General features: G+C 40.9%; 2 long non-coding RNA genes across 2 annotated transcripts in view; both read right to left on the bottom strand.

The window, feature by feature from the left end:
• The window catches only part of LOC138966286 (uncharacterized), a 470,291-nt gene that overhangs the window by 146,900 nt on the left and 302,600 nt on the right, over positions 1–20,791 (bottom strand). The gene's annotated exons all lie outside the window — the stretch shown is intronic.
• Positions 9,988–13,603, bottom strand: LOC138966278 (uncharacterized). The gene is made up of 2 exons (XR_011455657.1): positions 13,273–13,603; positions 9,988–10,847 (listed from the first exon to the last, which is right to left on the bottom strand). It is a non-coding gene; the product is annotated as an uncharacterized lncRNA (long non-coding RNA).

Below are 20,791 nucleotides of genomic sequence, written 5' to 3'. Positions count from 1 at the left end.
AGGGGGAGGAGGAGGAGGGGGAGGAGGAGGAGGAGGAGGAGGGGACGGGGGGTACTTCGGAAGAGGCAGCGGAAGGGCGCCAAGACGGCTCCGTACACACTGCAGGATCAGCAGTCAACGAGGCTTGACCTCCAGGCGGAGGGTCATCAGGCTTCTGGTTGCCGTGGTGACCATTTTTGCCATCTGCGTCCTACCCTTTCACCTTCGCAACCTGCTGCACTTCTGGAACGTGTACGAGTCCACGGGGGGCATCTTTGACCTCCTAAGCCCCATCGCGTCTGTGATGATGTACCTCAACTGCGGCCTCAACCCTTTCATCTACTGGATGTTCTCCGACCACTTCAGGCGCAGCTTAAAAGAGACTCTCTGCTTCTGGAAGCGCAGCAAGAGGCACAGCTCTATTCTCATGCTCAACTCGCCGCGACAGCAGAAAAACTCTACCGTGAAACACCAGGACGCTATGTAGCGCTGACTACAGTTGATGACAGACTGAGAAATGTGTGTTTATTGAGAGTTAGTTTCAAGTGAGTGGCCGTATTGTGAAGCATAAAACACCAGGACGCTATGAAGCACTGACTGACAAATGTGTGTTATTGTGAGTGGGGTTTCCAGTGAGAGGCCGTATTGTGAGGTCTGTCAGTACCTTAACGTGCTCAACTCGCCTTGAAAACAAACACACTCTATTCTAAAGCATCAGTTATGCCACGAAGCGGCACGAACAGAGTGGGCTTCTAGTGAGAGGCCGTTTTGTGAGGTTTGTCAGTACCTTAAAGTGCTCAATTCGCCTTGAAAACAAAACAATTCTATCACAGAGCATCAGTTGTGCCATGAAGCACGAACAGAGTGGGTTTCCAGTGAGAGGCCGTATTGTGAGGTCTGCCAGCATTCAGAACCAAGTCTTTATTTAGCGCTGCTTGCTGTTGATGACAGACTGAAACAAGTCTGTTATTGTGAGTGGGTTTTCATTGAGAGGCCGTATTGTGAGGTCTGTCAGTACCTTAAAGTGTTCAACTCGCCTTGATAAAACCCACTCTATCATAAAGCATCAGTTATGCTATGAAACACGAACAGAGTGGGTTTCCAGTGAGGACCGTACTGTGAGGTCTGCCAGGATAAAGCACTTAGTAGTTATTTAGCATTGCGTTATGTTGATAACAGACTGAGACATGTGCGTTATTGTGAGTGGGTTTCCAGTGAGAGGCCGTGTTGTTAGGTTTGTCAGAATTAAGCAACAAGTCGTTATTTAGCACTGCTTGCTGTTGATGACAGATTGAGACATGTACTAGTGTAATTGTGAGTGGGTTTCCAGTGAGAGGCCGTATTGTGAGGTCTGCCAGCATAAAGCAACACGTCGTTATTTAGCACCGACTGTTGTTGATGACAGAGAAGTGTGTGGGTTTCCAGTGAGAGGCCGTATTGTGAGATTGTCAACATCTTAAAGTGCTCAATTCGCCTTGAAAACACAAAACCTCTATCATAAAGCATTAGTTATGCCATGAAGTACGCACAGCTGTTGGCGGTGTGCTTGAAAAGTGTGTGCTTTTGTGAGTTAGTGTGTGTGTGTGTGTGAGAGGCCGTTATCTGAGGTTTATCGGCATCTTAAAATGCTCAACTCGTCCTGACAGAAGACAACTTTCATCATTAAGCATCGAAGTGTTGATTGTTGGCTTGAGTTTAATTGTAGTGTACGTGTTGACATCACATAATGCTCAAGTCGCCTTGACAACAGAAACTCTAGAATTCAGTATTAAGAAACAATGCAGCTAACAGCAAAGTGTTGACTTTGTGAGTTGATTGCTGGATTGTGAGTTTGTAGTGTGAGAGTCTGTTGACGTCACAAATTGCTCAAGTCGCATTGAACACAGAAACTATAGCATAAAGCATCAAGACACAATTTACATAACAGCCAGTGGGTTGATTGTTGGGTTGTCGTGTAAGTATCTGTTGTCATCACTTAATGCTCAAGTCGCCTTGAAAAACAGAAAGAAAACTCTACCAGAAAGCATCAAGTGTGTACTTTCTCATTTTCATTTTTTCATTACTTTATTGTTCCATCGCTGGGAAATTCGGGTCGCTTCCTCTCAGTGGAAAGCTAGCAGCAACAGAGTCGCGCTACCCAGGTGTCTGCGTGTTTAGGTGTAATCAGCCACCTGCACTTATGGCAGAATGACCGAGGTCTTTACGTGCCACGGGGGTGGAACATGGATACCGCCTCTGAGTCTGCACATAAAGTTGACCCGTGTCCGGCCCGGACTCGAACCTGCGACCTTAGGATCACTGAGCTACCCGGGCCCCTGCTTTGTCAATTTGATTCCCTTCAAGTGCAATCATAGTGTGTTTGTGAGGTGGCAGTGTGAGGTCTTTCCACATCCCAAAATGCTCAAATTGCCTTGAAGTGTGCAATGACACCGACATTGTGTTCTCTTCAGTGTCCGTCGTCTGAGACCAAATCTTGCTCAGAGCGTGTTTTTGGTAGCATGCTTATATCTGTCAGCATCTCAAAATGCTCATCCTCGCCATGATAGAAGAAAAATACTACCATCACGCATGTTTAGTGTTGCCTAGTTTAGCACTGTGCAGTCTGTCATGTGAGCTTATTTCTGGTGTGAAGAGTTGCATTGTGTTCCCGGCCCGGGCTGTGGGCTTTTGGCATCAGAAAAATGCTCCAAACACACAGGAAAAGTGAGAACTGGAAGTGCCCTCAGTAGTTATCAGTACATGAGTTATGACAAGGCCGAGCATGAGAGGTAAAATTATACTGTAAAGTCTTTCGCCACAAAACGATGACCCACACACACACACACACACACACACACACACACACACACACACAATGCTCAACTCGCAATAGGAGCAGAACCATGTTCAGCCCTCAAACTTCAAGTGGTGTATACGTGCTCATAATACATCAAAAGTATGCTTTTTATAAGCTTATACTTCTTCAAAACAAACAAAAAAGCACAACAGCAACCGGTGTCGATGAATTCTTCATCAAACTTTCGTCAGACAGTCGCCGACTTCTTCGGGAGGGTCTTTTGCTTATGCTTACATTGTAACGATCTTTTGCTTGTAGTTTATGTTGGTTTATGCTCAGTGTGGAACGTTACTGTCAAGCGTTGTGGGCATCTGTTGGCTGGTCCCAAAGATGTTCCCACGTCACAAGCAGCAGTGTGATGATGACGCTCTGTATCTCATCATTTTGGGCTAAGGGTACACCAAGAGTGTGTTTTGTTATCATTTTTGTGTGTCACCATATGCTGGTTACTTGAGCTTGTGAGTTTTTGTTGAGCTTGTGGTGTTAGATCTGTCCATTCCGGATACTGTCTACACACTGAGAAACACAATGTTCAATTGGACAGTATTGTAGATTATAAGACTCTGAGTCCAAGAAAACAGAAACAAAGATCATTTGAACATAATTGCAGACGAAAGAAAACACAACAAAACACAAACAATCCTCATTTGATCATGATAGCAGACACAAGACCCTAGCCAAAGAAAACAGAAAAAATGTTCATGTGAACATGATTGCAGACAAAGGAGTCCAAGAAAACATAAACAATGTTCATATGGACATGACTGCAAACAAAAGACCATGAGTCCACGAAAACACAAACAATGTTCATTTAGACATGACTGCAGACAAAACAGTCCACGAAAACACAACAATGTTCATTTGGACGTGATTTCAGACAAAAGAGTCCACGAAAACACAAACAATGTTTATTTGGACATGATTGCAGACCAAAGAGTCCACGAAAACACAGCAATGTTTATTTGGGCATGATTGCAGACAAAAGAGTCCACGAAAACACAAACATGTTCATTTGGACATGATTGCAGACAAAAGAGTCCACGAAAACACAATGTTCATTTAGACATGATTGCAGACAAAAGAGTCCAATAAAACATAAACAATGTCCATTTGGACATGACTGCAGACAAAACAGTCCACGAAAACACAACAATGTTTATTTGGACATGATTGCAGACCAAAGAGTCCACGAAAACACAGCAATGTTTATTTGGACATGATTGCAGATAAAAGAGTCCACGAAAACACAAACATGTTCATTTGGACATGATTTCAGACAAAAGAGTCCACAAAAACACAACAGACAAAAAAGACCTTGATAGTTTCAGAACGCACGCGCACACACACACACACACACACACACACAAAACACACACACACACACACACACACACACACACACACACACACACGAAAACAGTGATCATCTTGCCATGACAGCAGAAGAGGACCTTACCATGAAGCTTCCAGATAATGTTTATTCCATCCGAGTAGATAGTAATACTGGTGCGTGTTCTGTTGTCTTAGAACTTATGTCGAGAACAGAAAATGTGTATGCGGTTGATAGGCGGGGCCTTTCGACATCTTCAACTGTTACAAATACACAGTTCGAAACATTGCTCATCTCGCAATGCTAACAGGACACCCTTACCACTAAGCGTAATAGGCTCCAAGCCAGCTAGGCCTACCGCGCACCCCCCTCAGGATCCAGCTTCAGTAGGCCAGAGATATTCATTGGGGTCTACTGAACATGTTTTATCAAGTTCGCCACGAAAAAACTCATTCCCACTACTACTTATGCCCCTTTGTTTAAGGGTACCCCCTCGAACGCTAAATTTATCTGTGAAATCACAACAATGCACAGCAGCAATGAATGAACAGAGAACCACTTTTTTTTTAAATCAAAACAGTTAAGTTGATCATAAATCTTGTGAAAATACCTATTACAGTGTTCAATGTTAGATAGGCTGGCTGTAGTGATCCTTGATAGGCACCAAGAAATGTGGGTTTTCTGTTTCATTCAGTAGACCCCAGTGAATATCTCTAGCCTACTGAAGCTGGATCCTGAGGGGGGTGCACGGTAGGCCTAGCTGGCTTGGAGCCTATAATGATGCTCAGTGACCGGGCAATTTTGACAATATACGGAGAATGTGTGTTATGTGATCTCATGTTTGACGTGATGCATACCCTGTATCTAAAACTGTAGTTGTACAGCCCTTGGGCATCCTGCAACGGTCTATATGGTTTGCTCAACTTCCCAGAATAGGAAAAAGGGAGCTGTTCCCTACATATTTAAAGAAATATATCATGCTCTGTTTCCTAACTTATGTTTTAAGAGTAGCTTAAAGTATGTATTAATTAAGGTGTAAAAGTATCTTAAAATAATCCACACATACTGATATTTTGCTCAACTAGCTACGCCAGCTAAGTAGCACTTTAACATCTGGCCACATTACACCATGATAATAACAAATATCATTTTAGTGCACCGTATCTCTTTTTGACCAATCAGGCCTGTTTCTAGTTGACCCCCCCAATTAATAATATACCGGTCAGGCAGGGACCCTTTTGAGTTCTGCTAGCAATGCCCATGTGATAATTATGTCGTCTTTGTCGTATATAGGGTTAGGCCTCTTCGGTAGTTTCAAAAGGCTCTACGCAGGCAAATGTATAGATTGGTCAACTCACTACATCAGAAGAGAACCCCAACTGCTTAGCAAAAAGATTAACTCTGTATGCTATCCCTCAGCGATGGAAATATAACAAAAAAGCTCATGCACGTGAAAGCTGAATGCGGATTATACCAGGTTGTGTTAAAATGTCTTTCAGCATGTTAAATTGTTCCATACTTTAGACTCAAATCGTTAATTCCGATGGTGTGACAAGAGTGTGTTACGGCTTATATCTTACGTTTCCCGGGCCTTGACACTACACGGTGATATACGATTATATCGACCCTTTTGAGTCATCGCTGCAAACTGAACTGAACTCCAGATTTAACTGACGTTTGGTGCACAGGCACATGCGTCAGTTTACTACTAATCGTGCTTAATAGAATTTTATTTAATGCAGAGAAATAGCTTAGTAGGTAGCGGTGCTGGCTTCAAAACCAGTTGTCGCTATCGGCGTAGGTTCGATCCCCATGTTTGGCGAGGGATTTATTTCCCAGAGTTAGCTTTGTGCAGACTCTCCTCGGTGTCTGAACACCCCCGTGTGCATGCATGCACACTATAAAAAAAAAAACCAAGTTCAAAGCGAAAGTCTCAGGGCTTGGAAAAATGAATACACGTATGCAGGAAAAAGAAGAAGAAAAATAAGAAGCACAGAAAACTACTGTATGGCAGCTCGCTTTCCCCAGAGATAAAGCAGCCCGAATTTCTGGACTGGGTGGCCGAGTGGTAACGCACTTGCGCTCGGAAGCGAGTTCGACCCTGGGTCAGGGCGTTAGCAATTTTCTCCCCCCTTTCCTAACCTAGGTGGTGGGTTCAAGTGCTAGTCTTTCGGATGAGACAAAAAACCGAGGTCCCTTCGTGTACACTACATTGGGGTGTGCACGTTAAAGATCCCACGATTGACAAAAGGGTCTTTCCTGGCAAAATTGTATAGGCATAGATAAAAATGTCCACCAAAATACCCGTGTGACTTGGAATAATAGGCCGTGAAAAGTAGGATATGCGCCGAAATGGCTGCGATCTGCTGGCCGATGTGAATGCGTGATGTATTGTGTAAAAAAAATCCATCTCACACGGCATAAATAAATCCCTGCGCATTGAATATGTGCGCAATATAAATTGCATAAAAAAAATAAAAAAATAAAAAATCCCTGCGCTTAGAACTGTACCCACGGAATACGCGCGAAATAAGCCTCATATTGATTGATATTGATTTCCATGAGGGTAACCTCACAGGACTATATGAAATATTATCCTTACCGTTATCTTACGTGTGTAATCTTGTCAAACACAATAGGCTCGTCTTCACGAAGTCAACTTCGGGATCAATTAAGAAAGACCTTAAATGATACCTACGTCAATCTGCAAAATGTCTTCATGAACAAAATAATGTCACTTTGCAGAGAATGCAACCACGATATGGATTGTTGGTATGTGTCTCAGTGGAAGGATGCTCTTTTTCCATGTGAAAGACTATACTGGGTTGTGGCAGTGAATATGATCGTGTACGTTGCTAAAACGACACAGGGCTCCCCACGGATGCCCCTCCTAGTGCGTCCCGGGACCCCCACTTTTACATTTTAGAGGGTCCATGGACCCCCACCGCAATATTTTAGAGGGTCCCAAGGGTCCAAAAGCCAGAAAGTCCCAGTGTAATTATAAAACATTGTGGTCACGTATAGTGTGCTGCGAAGTGTCGATTGCAGTCTGAAAATGGTATCTACGGTACGCACGATAAAGGAAACTTAGTGCGTCCTAGGACCCGCTCTTTTAAAATCTAGTGCGTCCAGGAACCCCCTCCATATATTTCTAGTACGTGTTTTCGGCTTCTTTTGCGTATAGGACGCATGGACGCGCGCTATGGGGAGCCCTGCGACATTCGGACAATGTAAACTCTGCCAAAAACTGATTGCACCCATTTATGTACCCCCACTAAACCATTCATTCCTGTGTCATTGTATCCAAAAAGAAAGCCAAGTGGAGGACCTTAAATGGCATAGGAGTTGGGGATAAAATGACAAAGGAATAATAAGTTTAGTATGGGTACAAAAATGGGTGCAATATTTTGTTTGGGGGGGGCGAGTTTACAACACTACGAAACTAAGCTTGATCTGCTCTTGTTACAAGTTGAGTCCTTTCTACTGTGAGGATTCCGTGTGTGTGTGTGCTTTCCGTAAAGAAAAAGATATCACGTGATCCGATGTGTTTTGTTGAAGACTCCGAGATTAAAAAGTCAACGTATCGCAAAATCTGCTATTGGCGCAGCGGACATTTCTAATATCCGAGATTTTGTATACATGTACAATGTGCTTTATAGTGCTGCATCCGAAATATGGCATAGATATATCTAATTTGACAGTAATATGAAACATGAGTTTTTTTATTCTGTCAAATTTAGTGTTATATCTCTAGATTTGAGATACATGTCAACATAAGTGCAGTACTTTCTCTTGTTGAACAATGCGCGTGAGTGTGTGCGCGCGCGCGCGCGCGTGTGTGTGTGTGTGTGTGTGTGTGTGTGTGTGTGTGTTCATGCGATCAGAGTCGCTGAATGTTTTGAGTATGTCACTGGGCGAAAAGTGGCGTTTTGTATCTTACAAAACTACTCAAAATCCCAACAAAACTTCAAGTTTCAATGGGTTTATTACATTTTGGTGTTCACGATAACGCCAGATTTTGATTGGATTTTGTTGAAGTTATCGCAGCGAAATTGCCTGGAATTTCAGCGCGTTTTGCGACGGTCAAAACATCATGTTAAACCATGTTACAGCATGTCTGTAACATGCAAAAATTCCAAGTTTTGATGGCATTAAAGCTTTGGTTTAACGCCAAGTAACATCATGTTATCGTAGACTTAACTTGCAAAACTGCTTGTTTTGGTGGTGTTACAGCTTGCTTGTAATGTGATTAACATCATGTTATCGTAGACTTAACTTGCAAAACTGCTTGTTTTGGTGGTGTTACAGCTTGCTTGTAATGTGATTAACATCATGTTATCGTAGACTTAACTTGCAAAACTGTTTGTTTTGGTGGTGTTACAGCTTGCTTGTAATGTGATTAACATCATGTTATTGCTGGTATAACATGCAAAACCCCATGTTATGTTGGTGTTAAAGCTTGCTCAAATGCCTATTAACTCCATGTTATGTTGGTGTTTGGTGTAAGGCTTGATTATTAATGTAAAAAAACACCATGTTATGACGTTCACATAATTGTTTTCCACTGGATGGAATTTTGTGGAAAAGAAAGCATGTTGTTTGGGAATTGTGTGCGGGTTTCATGCTTGGATATTGCACTATGCTGACTTGTCACAGGTCAATTTACATTTAACAATATTAGTTTTCAAATGCATCATCCTTCACACATTATGTAAACATCTTTAACATTAACACTTTGGTTGTAAAATGATTGCACTTTATTCAAACAGGACAAAAACAAAAATGCTGATTCACAATGTACAATAGCAAAGGACTATTTTGAGTGGAGACAGTGTTCATCCACACTATAATTGGATAAGCTAAAATAAATTATTTAAATCGGCGAAGGCCACACGAAATGAAAACACACCATCAGTAAATTACTTCCCTTGTGAGTAAGAGAGTCATACCCATAAGAGCCATGTAAGTTTTAGCCCATGTGAGTGTGTGTTGGGAGGGAGGGGGGGGGGGGGTGGGGGGGGGGGGGGCAGATGCCCTGTGAAAACATTGGCCATAGATATATGTGAATTACTTCCCTTGGGTATGAACATTTATGAATGATTAAATGGGTGAAAGAAGGCCACACAAAATGAAAATCAGTAAATAACAAAATCACTTCCCTTGTGAGTAAGAACAGTCATACCATGTTCCAACTTTTTGCTAAAAATTCGTCCACAATGTGACCTTCAAAGTTAACAAGAAGAGCAAACGCTCGATCGAGTCACTTTCGCAGTTCTGAATATTATATGAGGCATCAGATGGACAGGAAGAAATTGCTATTCACAACACAATGAGTCACGTTCACATAAAATTTGAGCCCGGTCACTTTTATAGTTTCCGAGAAAAGCCCAACGTTAAGTTGTGTGTTGCCGAACAGAAAAGGCTAGTTATCTCCCTTGTTTTTCTGATAACGTTCGTAAAAGGCTACAGATGTAAATACTTTGATGTAAAGAATAATCCTACAAAGTTTCAATCACATCCAATGAACTTTGTCAAAGATATAAAATGTCTAATTTTTCCTTTGACGCTGACCTGTGACCTTGAAAAAGGTCAAAGGTCAACGAAACCATCGTTAAAGTTTAGAGGTCATTGGAGGTCACGACTAAACAAAATATGAGCCCGATCGCTTTGATAGTTTCCGAGAAAAGTCCAACGTTAAGGTGGTGTCTACGGACGGCCGGCCGGACGGCCGGCCGGACGGCCGGCCGGACAGACTAACACTGACCGATTACATAGTCACATTTTCTCAAGTGACTCAAAAAGGGGTAACTGAACTTCATGTTTGGATGTCATGGAGTCCAACATGTCAGTAAATTTTGAAAGCCCTGGATTCATAAACATCTGAAAACTGCTCAACGTCTTTGCATCACGGCACATTAATAAAAGTAAGAGTTAGTAAGACTGGCCTAACTGCTATGGTGAGGCAGTAATAACTCGTTGATGAAGAATTATTTGAATTCTGAATTTCGAACAAACAAATACAGTGTCCTTCCAAACCCCCTTTTCAGGCCTCCAAGAATAAAAAAATAAGCTGGTCTTAAAAAGGAGGAAACCTGCTTAATATGTAGGTAAATGTACAACAGGTTGTGAACAGAAAATCCAAAAATGTAAGGTCTGAAAAGCGGGGAAGTTTGAAAAGGGGGGGAGGGGGGGACCTAAAATGTGACGATCATAACAACCATAATTTATCTAACAAAGTTCATTCTTAAATCTTCTTCAGCGTTTGATTATGGAGAGACTAAATCCTCAGTTCAGATGTGGTCTTAACTCCTTGTCTCCCAGGTACACAGTCACTATGTACATTGCATCTGTTATCATTCGGCACATATCCGCATCCTGCTTAGACTGTTAGCTTCAGTCGCTTAAGTAACGTTGATCTAACGCCAGGATTCTAGCCTGTTGATACAGTTTCTACAATTCTGAGTGACCTGCTGCAGCACAGCTGGTCTCGGCTTAAAAAATCTTGGTCAACATAGATGGGGTACAAAGTGTTAAAATAAAGCGTCCTTCCAAAGTTGATGACAGGTCCCCAGAGTATTCACAAAATTATATGGTACTGGAACTGGAAGCCTTGCACGGCGACGAAAAAGATGTCCACGCCTACATGAAGAAGCATCCTTCACGGCTTCAGCGGAAACAGTCGGCTGGGGATGAGGACAGCACCTACCTATGTAAAAAATATAGACAAGAACAAAAATATATGTCAATGGGAAAACAAAGAAACAAGTAGAGAAGGACACAGTGAAAATGAAAAACACATGTGAATGTACTTATGTTTTAAATCTCCCCCCCCCCCCCCCCCCCCCCCAATTAAGACCAATTATCCAAGATATTTTTCAGTCCTCAAAGGAGAATTTCACTGTTCTCACGGAACCCTGAAGAAAACTGAGCTGTGCTAATATATTATATAACTGCAAACATCCCTCAAATTCAATACAGTAAAACCTGAGTCTAGCGGACCCTTATTGTAACGGCCACCTGCTACATACGGACAGTTTATCATGGCACGAACACGATTTCAACAATAACTAACCTTTAACGGGCGGACACCTGCCACTTACGGACGCGATTTTTCGGACCGTAGGAAGTGTAAACACTGTCACAAACGGACACAACGTACATAAAAACGCAACTTCGAAAACTCGACTGTTATGCAGACAGTGCTCGACAGCCGTAGCACAAATGGTTGTTGATTGGTTGTCCTGTCCCTTTTCTGACCAATCAGTGGCTTGTTTAGATGGAGACCCACTTTCGCTTCGCTCACTTTCGCTTCGCTCACTTTCGCTTCGCTCACTTTCGCTTTTCCGCATTGTGGATACAGTCACAACCAAAAGCAACAGTAGACTACTGTGTTTGAAAATGGAATCTCCAGCAGGAAAAAGAAAAGCGTTGACTTTAGAGCAGCGTGTCGCTGCCTTGAAAAAACTAGATAGCGGCCAATCATGCCGAGATGTGGCGAAGGAGATGGGATGTGGTAAAACACAGATCGCGAGGATCAAATCGGAAAAAGAAGACGTGATGATCTCTCTCTCTTTGTAAGCAATCGTTCGAAGGAAACAATAGTTAACACAGCTAAATTTTTGTTCCATGCATTTATGCTGAGACTAGAAAAACTGAATGAAACAAGAGCTGACCCAATTTGGTCGAGACACACTGCGGAATTTCCCGTTGAATGACTGATGAAGAGTCAGCTATTTTTAGCTTTGTGACGTCCGACTTGCGTAAGTTTGAATGCACAGTGTGTGTAGGGAACGGGGTAGGTGGGAGGGGGGGGGGGATGTTGTTGTTGTTTGCTACATGTATCATTTGTTTACTCACATTTTCAGTGAGTCTCATGTTCAATCCAATAAATACATACTACAGGACTGACAAAAAGTGTCTTGTTCATTTTACGTGCTCTTTGTAAAATATTGCCCCGGCCCCTCCACCTGTGAAGAAGGGACACACCTGTCTAATAGGGACACTATTACCATTCCCAAAGGGTGTCCGTTAGAGACAGGTTTTACTGTATTGCAAGCCACTATACATTCCTCATAAAGGCACTTCATGCTCACGTGTGAAAACTAACATAAGTTTACAAGTGTGTATCTACTTATAATAATAATAATAATAACGGGCATTTATAAAGCGCCTTATCAGAAGTTCAAAGCGCGTGACAACAATATGTGTATAAAAAATTCATACAATCACTGTCAGATTCAAACAACACATCATGCACATCTCACATCCCCAGACTCTATGCTAAGGCCCAAAAAAAAGAAGTCTGTTTATGGTATCCCGACTGACCCTATTTTTTTGCGCGACCCTAGACTTTTTTTTGGCATTTGGGAAAAAAAGAAAAAAAAATCAAAATTTTAAAACAAAGTTTGTTTTTTGGCAAAATAATTTGATAATGTTTTTTGGAGAAAAAAAAATCCCGACCTACCGACCCTATTTTTTGGGCCGATGTTACCGTAAACAGACTATTTTTTTTGTTTGGCCTGAGGAACTATCCGTAATGTTGTTGGAACAAGTGAGTTTTCAAATTGGACTTAAAAGATGAAATGTATGGAGAGTGACGTAATAGAAAGGGGAGTGAATTCCATAACTGAGGGCCATGATATGAAAACGTGCGGAAGCCATGAGCCTTGCGCTTAAAGCAACCTTGACGGAGAAGTCGAGCATCAGCAGAAGAACGAAGGGTGCGAGAGGGAGTGTAGAGGGAGACCAGTTCCGAAAGATAGGCAGGTGCCGATTCAGAGATGATCTTGTAGCAGAAGCAGGCAGCTTTATACCTAATACGTTGAGACACAGGAAGCCAGTGAAGTTCTTTCATGAGAGGAGTGCTGCAGAGTGTTGTACTTTTTGCAAGGGTTGGAGAGTGGAGTCAGGGCAGCCTATGAGAAGGGATTTGCTGTAATCTAATCTACACAGAATGCAGGATGTAACAAGAGTTTTAGTGGCATCAACAGTCAGAAATGTTCTTGTGGAACCTATTCTTCTAGTTCTAATGTAGTACCTGTTTGTAGTGAACTCACCAGCAGGAGTATTGCATACATAAATACGCATTACTGAATTAAAGTAACTATTTTCAAAGCTTCTCGCTTACCTTGGAATAGTGTCAAGCAGCTTATGTTGTGTCTAGATCAGCCATCAGATCTTCACACTCAGCCTGCACTTGCTGAAAACTGGACATGCCTGTATCTCAATCAAGCTGTTGTTGCGGAGACAACGGAACCATGCTCAAGTCAGGTCCAACTGAAATAAAAGCATATTGTTAGCTGATAAATGATTTGATCAAGCAAAACCATGCGGTATTTTTTTAATAAAATATTTTGTATACCCCGCTAATGCAAAAATAATGTACTTATTTACTATTAGCATTAATTTTAGCTGGTCATTCAAACCAGAGCTTGTTCTAGAACTCCACAAGAACAACCATGGCAGTTGGCAATGGCACTGGCAGAATACAGATCAAAACAATATTAGTATTAGCCTCACCAAGGGTTGACTTCCCATCAAAATGAATGACGGACTGAATCAAACTTCAGAGACATTACAATTTTTCACAACGATTTTTTCAGCAAACAGCCATGTTTACCTGTACAAATGTATCTGACAGTGGACAAAAACTGAGAAAACACCCAGTATACATGTACCGGTACTCACAAAAGAGTTACAAGTAGCATATTATCACTATCAGTATCACTAATAGCATACTATACTGGGCAAATAACAGCAATTTTTACTCACTGGGGGTTTCCTGGCTGGAGTCTTTGGTGTTTCTACTGACTTCTGTAGCACATGGTTGGTTGGCAAACTTCCTGGAATGAGTGCTCGCTTGCCTGTAGGCCCAGCAAAAAAACATGCAAAGAAAATGTTCAAAATGCTGAGTCGAAATTATAAGTTAAATTAACTAAACAGACCTATACATTTAGATCTATTGAAATAGAAACAAGAATTAGTAAAACACACTACAGTACCAGGGATGTTCCTTGGATTTTGTCCTTATAGGACAAATGTCCTAGCCTTGCTGAAAGTATAGGACATTTGTCCTGAACTGTAAAAAACAATCGGTCATTTCACGTGGAAAGAAATAAGCCGTCCACATCCTCCTTTGGTACACACACACTGTGACAAACACCAGAGAGAGAAATATAATGTAATTGTATTCCAAACTTGCCTTCTTTTAGTTCTTGTGTGTGTGTGTCTCTGTGTGTGTGTGTGTGTGTGTGTGTGTGTGTGAGTGTGTGTTTAACAGAAAGCAAAAGATCTCAGGTAAAGAAGAAGTCAAGGTCAAAAATTACATACCGATTTACTGGAACTTAGGGAAATATGCCAAAATGAACCTGGAATCAGCACTCTCTTACACACATCATACTAAAACAAAGCAAAGACACATGAACCACAAATTAAATCAAAACAGCATATAGTGTCCGGTTTCAATTTCTTCGCAGGCGGCATGATCGCATTCGCAGTTTCTAGAATCTATACAACCGGAAGTTGAACTTTCGAAAATTCTTAAACTGCGCGGTCTTCAAAGGGCGAAGTTACTAAACCAAACAACAGAAGACGTTGCCGATTTGGAGATTAGGAGACGTATCATCTGATGCCTGATCTAAATAAACGGATCAATGTTGCCATGTCCGACGTGGCAATAAAACGATCGGTCAGTGTCCGTCTCTGACATAAACTTATCGGACATTTGTCCGCCAGAGACACAAGGTACCGGTCATTAGACCAAAGTATCCGGCCCAGGGCCGAGGGCCGACCCCTGGGAACATCACTACAGTACTGCAAATCTGTCAAGAATGAACAAGACTGACTCAGTGACCGAGTAAAACAACAAAAGAAATCTAAGTTCTAACCCAGAAGTTTACTAGAATATATTCAAAAACACATTATCACAAGAACAAAGAGTGGTTTTTTCCCCATTACCTAATAATTATAGCTCAGAATTACGCCTTTGTCAATGTATGATTCAGAATACGATTGTGTTATTTTTTGTCTGCGAGCTGTAAAAGTACTAGTTACTAGCAATGCCTCCAGACAAATTCCTGACCCCTCAAGGTGCTGGCCGCATGATTCGACCCAGAAGACAAACAGCAGACTACGTTGGTAGCAACCCCATAGACAGTTACATAAAAAATAACAACAGGTGTTTCGCTGTACCACGCTGCAACACTGAACAATACAAGCAGTCGTTCTTCCCACGATCCACAATAGAGTGGAATCACCTGGACAACACAGTTGCCCACTCAGCCTCTATTGAGGCATTCAAGGCGGCGCTGACTACCAGCCGCCGATAAGCGACGTCGCTGCGCACACCCACCCGTCGCACCAAAGCCAGCAATCTGGATGCTAGCGACGTATTCTACAGATACAGATACAGATACTACTAGTACTAAGCCTCATACTGATTGATTGATTGATTGATACTACTAGAACTTCGTCACTTGAAGCATTACAAGCAAAACAACACAGCACAGACAATCAGATGAAAGCTTATTTTCGCTATATTACTAGTTTTTTACGTACCGTATTTGAAGCATGTTTCTTTGAAATGTCGGGAACATATCCTCGCATTCTTCGGGTTGAAAAGCTTGTCAGCACGGTTGATTTTGTGTATAAGAGCAGCTCTCCATTCGGCATCCGCTTTTCCGTTTGGTATACCATGGAAAGTTATAAGCGTTGAAGATCTTAGTGAGCTCACGCTGCATCCAGGCATACAACAATTTGCACCGGGCATCTTGAAATCATGGTTCACTTCTCTGGCATCATCGAAAAATGGCGAAACGGAAGTGACTTTTTTCGGAATGCAGCTTTCTTCCGGTTGTCAGCACTTACCGCGAGCGCAGCGAGTTGGCGATTGATCCAGTCAATACACAACTATGCGCCGGCATAGACCACTGATCTAACAAGAAAAATGTTCATTCAAAATGAACAGCGTCGATGCAATGTCCACCAAAGATTTATTTTGGGAAGTGTTAAAGGTTAGGGTCAAAAGTTAATGAATTGCATGTTGTGCTGGATATATAAATTGTTTATTTCAGTCAATGCTTGCTATGAATTGATCAAACAGCCACAAGAAAAAAAAACTTTTTAATTAAAAAATAGAGCTTGTTTGAAACAGGTAGAAAGGAAGAGTTGATATTGCAATATCTGTACGTGGGAATGTGGTGAAAAAGAGTGCTAAAAGTAGTAAGTCAGTCTCAGATCCATTTCAAATATTTATTGCAGAAAAACAAAATACAAATTACAAACAAGTCGCGTAAGGCGAAAATACAACATTTAGTCAAGTAGCTGTCTAACTCACAGAATGAAACTGAACGTAATGTAAACGCAGCAAGACCGTATACTCGTAGTCCACCGCTCACGGCATAGGCAGTGAAATTGACAAGAAGAGCGGGGTAGTAGTTGCGCTGGGAAGGATAGCACGCTTTTCTGTACCTCTCTTCGTTTTAACTTTCTGAGCGTGTTTTTAATCGAAACATATCATATCTATATGTTTTTGGAATCAGGAACCGACAAGGAATAAGATGAAAGTGTTTTTAAATTGATTTGGAAAATTTAATTTTGATAATACTTTTTATATATTTAATTTTCAGAGCTTGTTTTTAATCCGAATATAACATATTTATATGTTTTTGGAATCAGCAAATGATGGAGAATAAGATAAACGTAAATTTGGATCGTTTTAGAAAAAAATACTTTTTTTTACAATTTTCAAATTTTTAATGACCAGAGTCATCAATTAATTTTTAAGCCACCAAGCTGAAATGCAATACCGAAGTCCGGGCTTCGTCGAAGACTACTTGATCAAAATTTCCACCAATTTGGTTGAAAAAATGAGAGCGTGACAGTGCCGCCTCAACTTTCACGAAAAGCCGGATATGACGTCATCAAAGACATTTATCAAAAAAATGAAAAAAACGTTCGGGGATATCATACCCAGGAACCCTCATGTCAAATTTCATAAAGATCGGTCCAGAAGTTTGGTCTGAATCGCTCTACACGCACGCACACACGCACGCACACACGCACACACATACACCACGACCCTCGTTTCGATTCCCCCTCGATGTTAAAACATTTAGTCAAAACTTGACTAAATGTAACAAGTCGCGTAAGGCGAAAATACAACATTCAGTCAAGTAGCTGTCGAACTCACAGAATGAAACTGAACGCAATGCCATTTTTCAGCAAGACCGTATACTCGTAGCGTCAGTCGACCGCTCATGGCAAAGGCAGTGAAATTGACAAGAAGAGCGGGGTAGTAGTTGCGCTAAGAAGGATAGCACGCTTTTCTGTACCTCTCTTTGTTTTAACTGTTTGAGCGTGTTTTTAATCGAAACATATCATATCTATATGTTTTTGGAATCAGGAACCGACAAGGAATAAGATGAAAGTGTTTTTAAATTGATTTCGACAATTTAATTTTGATAATAATTTTTATATATTTAATTTTAAGAGCTTGTTTTTAATCCAAATATAACATATTTATATGTTTTTGGAATCAGAAAATGATGGAGAATAAGATGAACGTAAATTTGGATCGTTTTATAAATTTTTATTTTTTTTTTACAATTTTCCGATTTTTAATGACCAAAGTCATTACTAAGCCACCAAGCTGAAATGCAATACCGAAGTCCGGGCTTCGTCGAAGATTACTTGACCAAAATTTAAGTTGAAAAATGAAGGCGTGACAGTGCCGCCTCAACTTTCACGAAAATCCGGATATGACGTCATCAAAGACATTTATCAAAAAAATGAAAAAAACGTTCGGGGATATCAATCCCAGGAACTCTCATGTAAAATTTCATAAAGATTGGTCCAGTAGTTTGGTCTGAATCGCTCTACACACACAGACAGACAGACAGACAGACAGACACACACACACACACACACACACACACACACACACACACACATACACCACGACCCTCGTCTCGATTCCCCCCTCTATGTTAAAACATTTAGTCAAAACTTGACTAAATGTAAAAAACACAGAACCATTACCAGGTGTCATAGGAATGTTTGAAAACAATAGTTTTAATTTTACACTGTAAATACAGGAATCAGAATTAAACACCTCAAATTGGCACATGCATAATGAATCACCTGGAATTGCAACAGGGAGATACTGAAGTAATTGGAAACAAACATCTGAAATTGACAGAGAAACAATTGAAAATATAGTACCAGTTGACATGAGCGAACAATATTTTAATGGAAGTGCAATTTTAGCACGAAGCATCCGCAGGAGAATGCACTAACAATTACATAGTGCCACAAAATGTGTACGGACATTTCACAACCGTGCATTATTAGCACAGAACACATACATGGGGGCGCACAAAACATTATTGTGACAATAATTTACACGAAACATTTCACATAAGTACATTTTTATGCATGGTGCATCTACTACAGGAGGGTGCTCCAACAATGATGCATAGTGCCAACATTTAGCGCAAACTTTTCACAACAGTGCATTATTACCACAAAGCGCATACAGCGATTATATAGTAGCAAGTTGCACTAAACATTTGAACAAAATGCATTTTGTTCAAATGTTAACAGCACAGCACCAAGTTTTGCATAAGTGCACAACAGCACTGACCATTTCACAAAAGTGCATAACAGCTGTGACAATTTTACAAAAGTGCATTGACCATTTCAGGCAGATGGCTAACATGCAGATTTCGCTTTTGTCTGTCTTTCTTTGAAAAGTAGGCATGTTCAAGATCGATGAAGTCATGAGCAATTGGGTTAGATGACAGAAAAGATTCAAAAACGTCAGATTCAGTGTTTTGGGCACTGTTGAACAGGAACATTCTCTCCTGTTCAACAAATGTGGGTTCAATTCAAAAGCAACATTGTCACAGATAGGCTAGTGTTACATTTCTGTAAAGTTTCAAAAACATCTTCCATGTGTTGGTTACTGTTGAATAGAGACATATTTTCCTGTTCAAAAAATTCTGACACAAATTTTCGTAGTTGTGGGTTAAGGTTCGATCTATACCGTCATTCAAACGAGTCGTAGAACCGTCATTGTCACAGATAGTGTTACATTTCTGTTTTACATTCAAACGAGTCGTAGATCAGCCATATCCTTGCCTCTGATCCATGTGTGTGAGGGGAAGTACGTAGCCAAAGGGTCAGTTCTGTTCAAGAGGCAATGATCTGGTGACAGAGGAACAATATTTCAATTCCGTCTGAAGCTCTTCCCGGTTTCTGGAACCATTTTGAAGAGCAGTTATGCTGGTTTTGAGTCGGAGAGAATCACGACTCTTGTTGGAGGTCGAGGGGGGGTCATTGATATAGTGGCATGCTCTTAAGATAACGTAGCCATCATTTCTGCAGTGAAAATGGACACATCCTTGTTGAGTTTAATTTTTTTAAACTTATTTTGAGGTCAGGAATGACAAAAGCACAGTCAGCTTGGTCATCATTTTTTTGGAGCCGTCAGTAAATATTTGTAGGTGATCTTTGTTATTGTTTGAGATTATTTCTTTTACTATTGATGAGACAAGTACAGGGTTATCTTTTTTTGTTACACCCAGATCATGATCAGGGATGATAATGGGGGATTACATGAACCAAAATGGGAAGGGGTGAATGGGAATGTGGGCCATCCTACCTGGGTTTACCCCCACTTTCTTGAAATATCGGTTGAACATATAGTCTGCTAGTGGGATCGTTGCTTCGTGTATTTTGGGTTGTTTTTCTTTTTACATTTAGTCAAGTTTTGACTAAATGTTTTAACATAGAGGGGGAATCGAAACGAGGGTCGTGGTGTATGTGTGTCTGTCTGTCTGTGCGTGTGTGTGTGTAGAGCGATTAAGACCAAACTACTGGACCGATCTTTATGAAATTTGACATGAGAGTTCCTGGGTATGAAATCCCCGAAAATTTTTTTCATTTTTTTGATAAATGTCTTTGATGACGTCATATCCGGCTTTTCGTGAAAGTTGAGGCGGCACTGTCACGCCCTCATTTTTCAACCAAATTGGTTGAAATTTTGGTCAAGTAATTTTTGACGAAGCCCGGACTTCGGTATTGCATTTCAGCTTGGTGGCTTAAAAATTAATTAATGACTTTGGTCATTAAAAATCTGAAAAATGTTAAAAAAATTTTTTTTTATAAAACGATCCAAATTTACGTTCATCTTATTCTCCATCATTTTCTGATTCCAAAAACATATAAATATGTTATATTTGGATTAAAAACAAGCTCTTAAAATTAAATATATAAAAATTATTATCAAAATTAAATTGTCGAAATCAATTTAAAAACACTTTCATCTTATTCCTTGTCGGTTCCTGATTCCAAAAACATATAGATATGATATGTTTGGATTAAAAACACGCTCAGAAAGTTAAAACAAAGAGAGGTACAGAAAAGCGTGCTATCCTTCTTAGCGCAACTACTACCCCGCTCTTCTTGTCAATTTCACTGCCTTTGCCATGAGCGGTGGACTGACGATGCTACGAGTATACGGTCTTGCTGAAAAATGGCATTGCGTTCAGTTTCATTCTGTGAGTTCGACAGCTACTTGACTGAATGTTGTATTTTCGCCTTACGCGACTTGTTAGGTTTTGGTAAGAGGCCGAGGTTATTGTGTC

This window comes from Littorina saxatilis, linkage group LG5 (assembly GCF_037325665.1).
Source record: "Littorina saxatilis isolate snail1 linkage group LG5, US_GU_Lsax_2.0, whole genome shotgun sequence".
NCBI lineage: Eukaryota > Metazoa > Mollusca > Gastropoda > Littorinimorpha > Littorinidae > Littorina > Littorina saxatilis.
The sequence above is the reverse complement of the archived record's forward strand: the minus strand, read 5'-3'. Positions and strand labels throughout refer to the sequence as shown.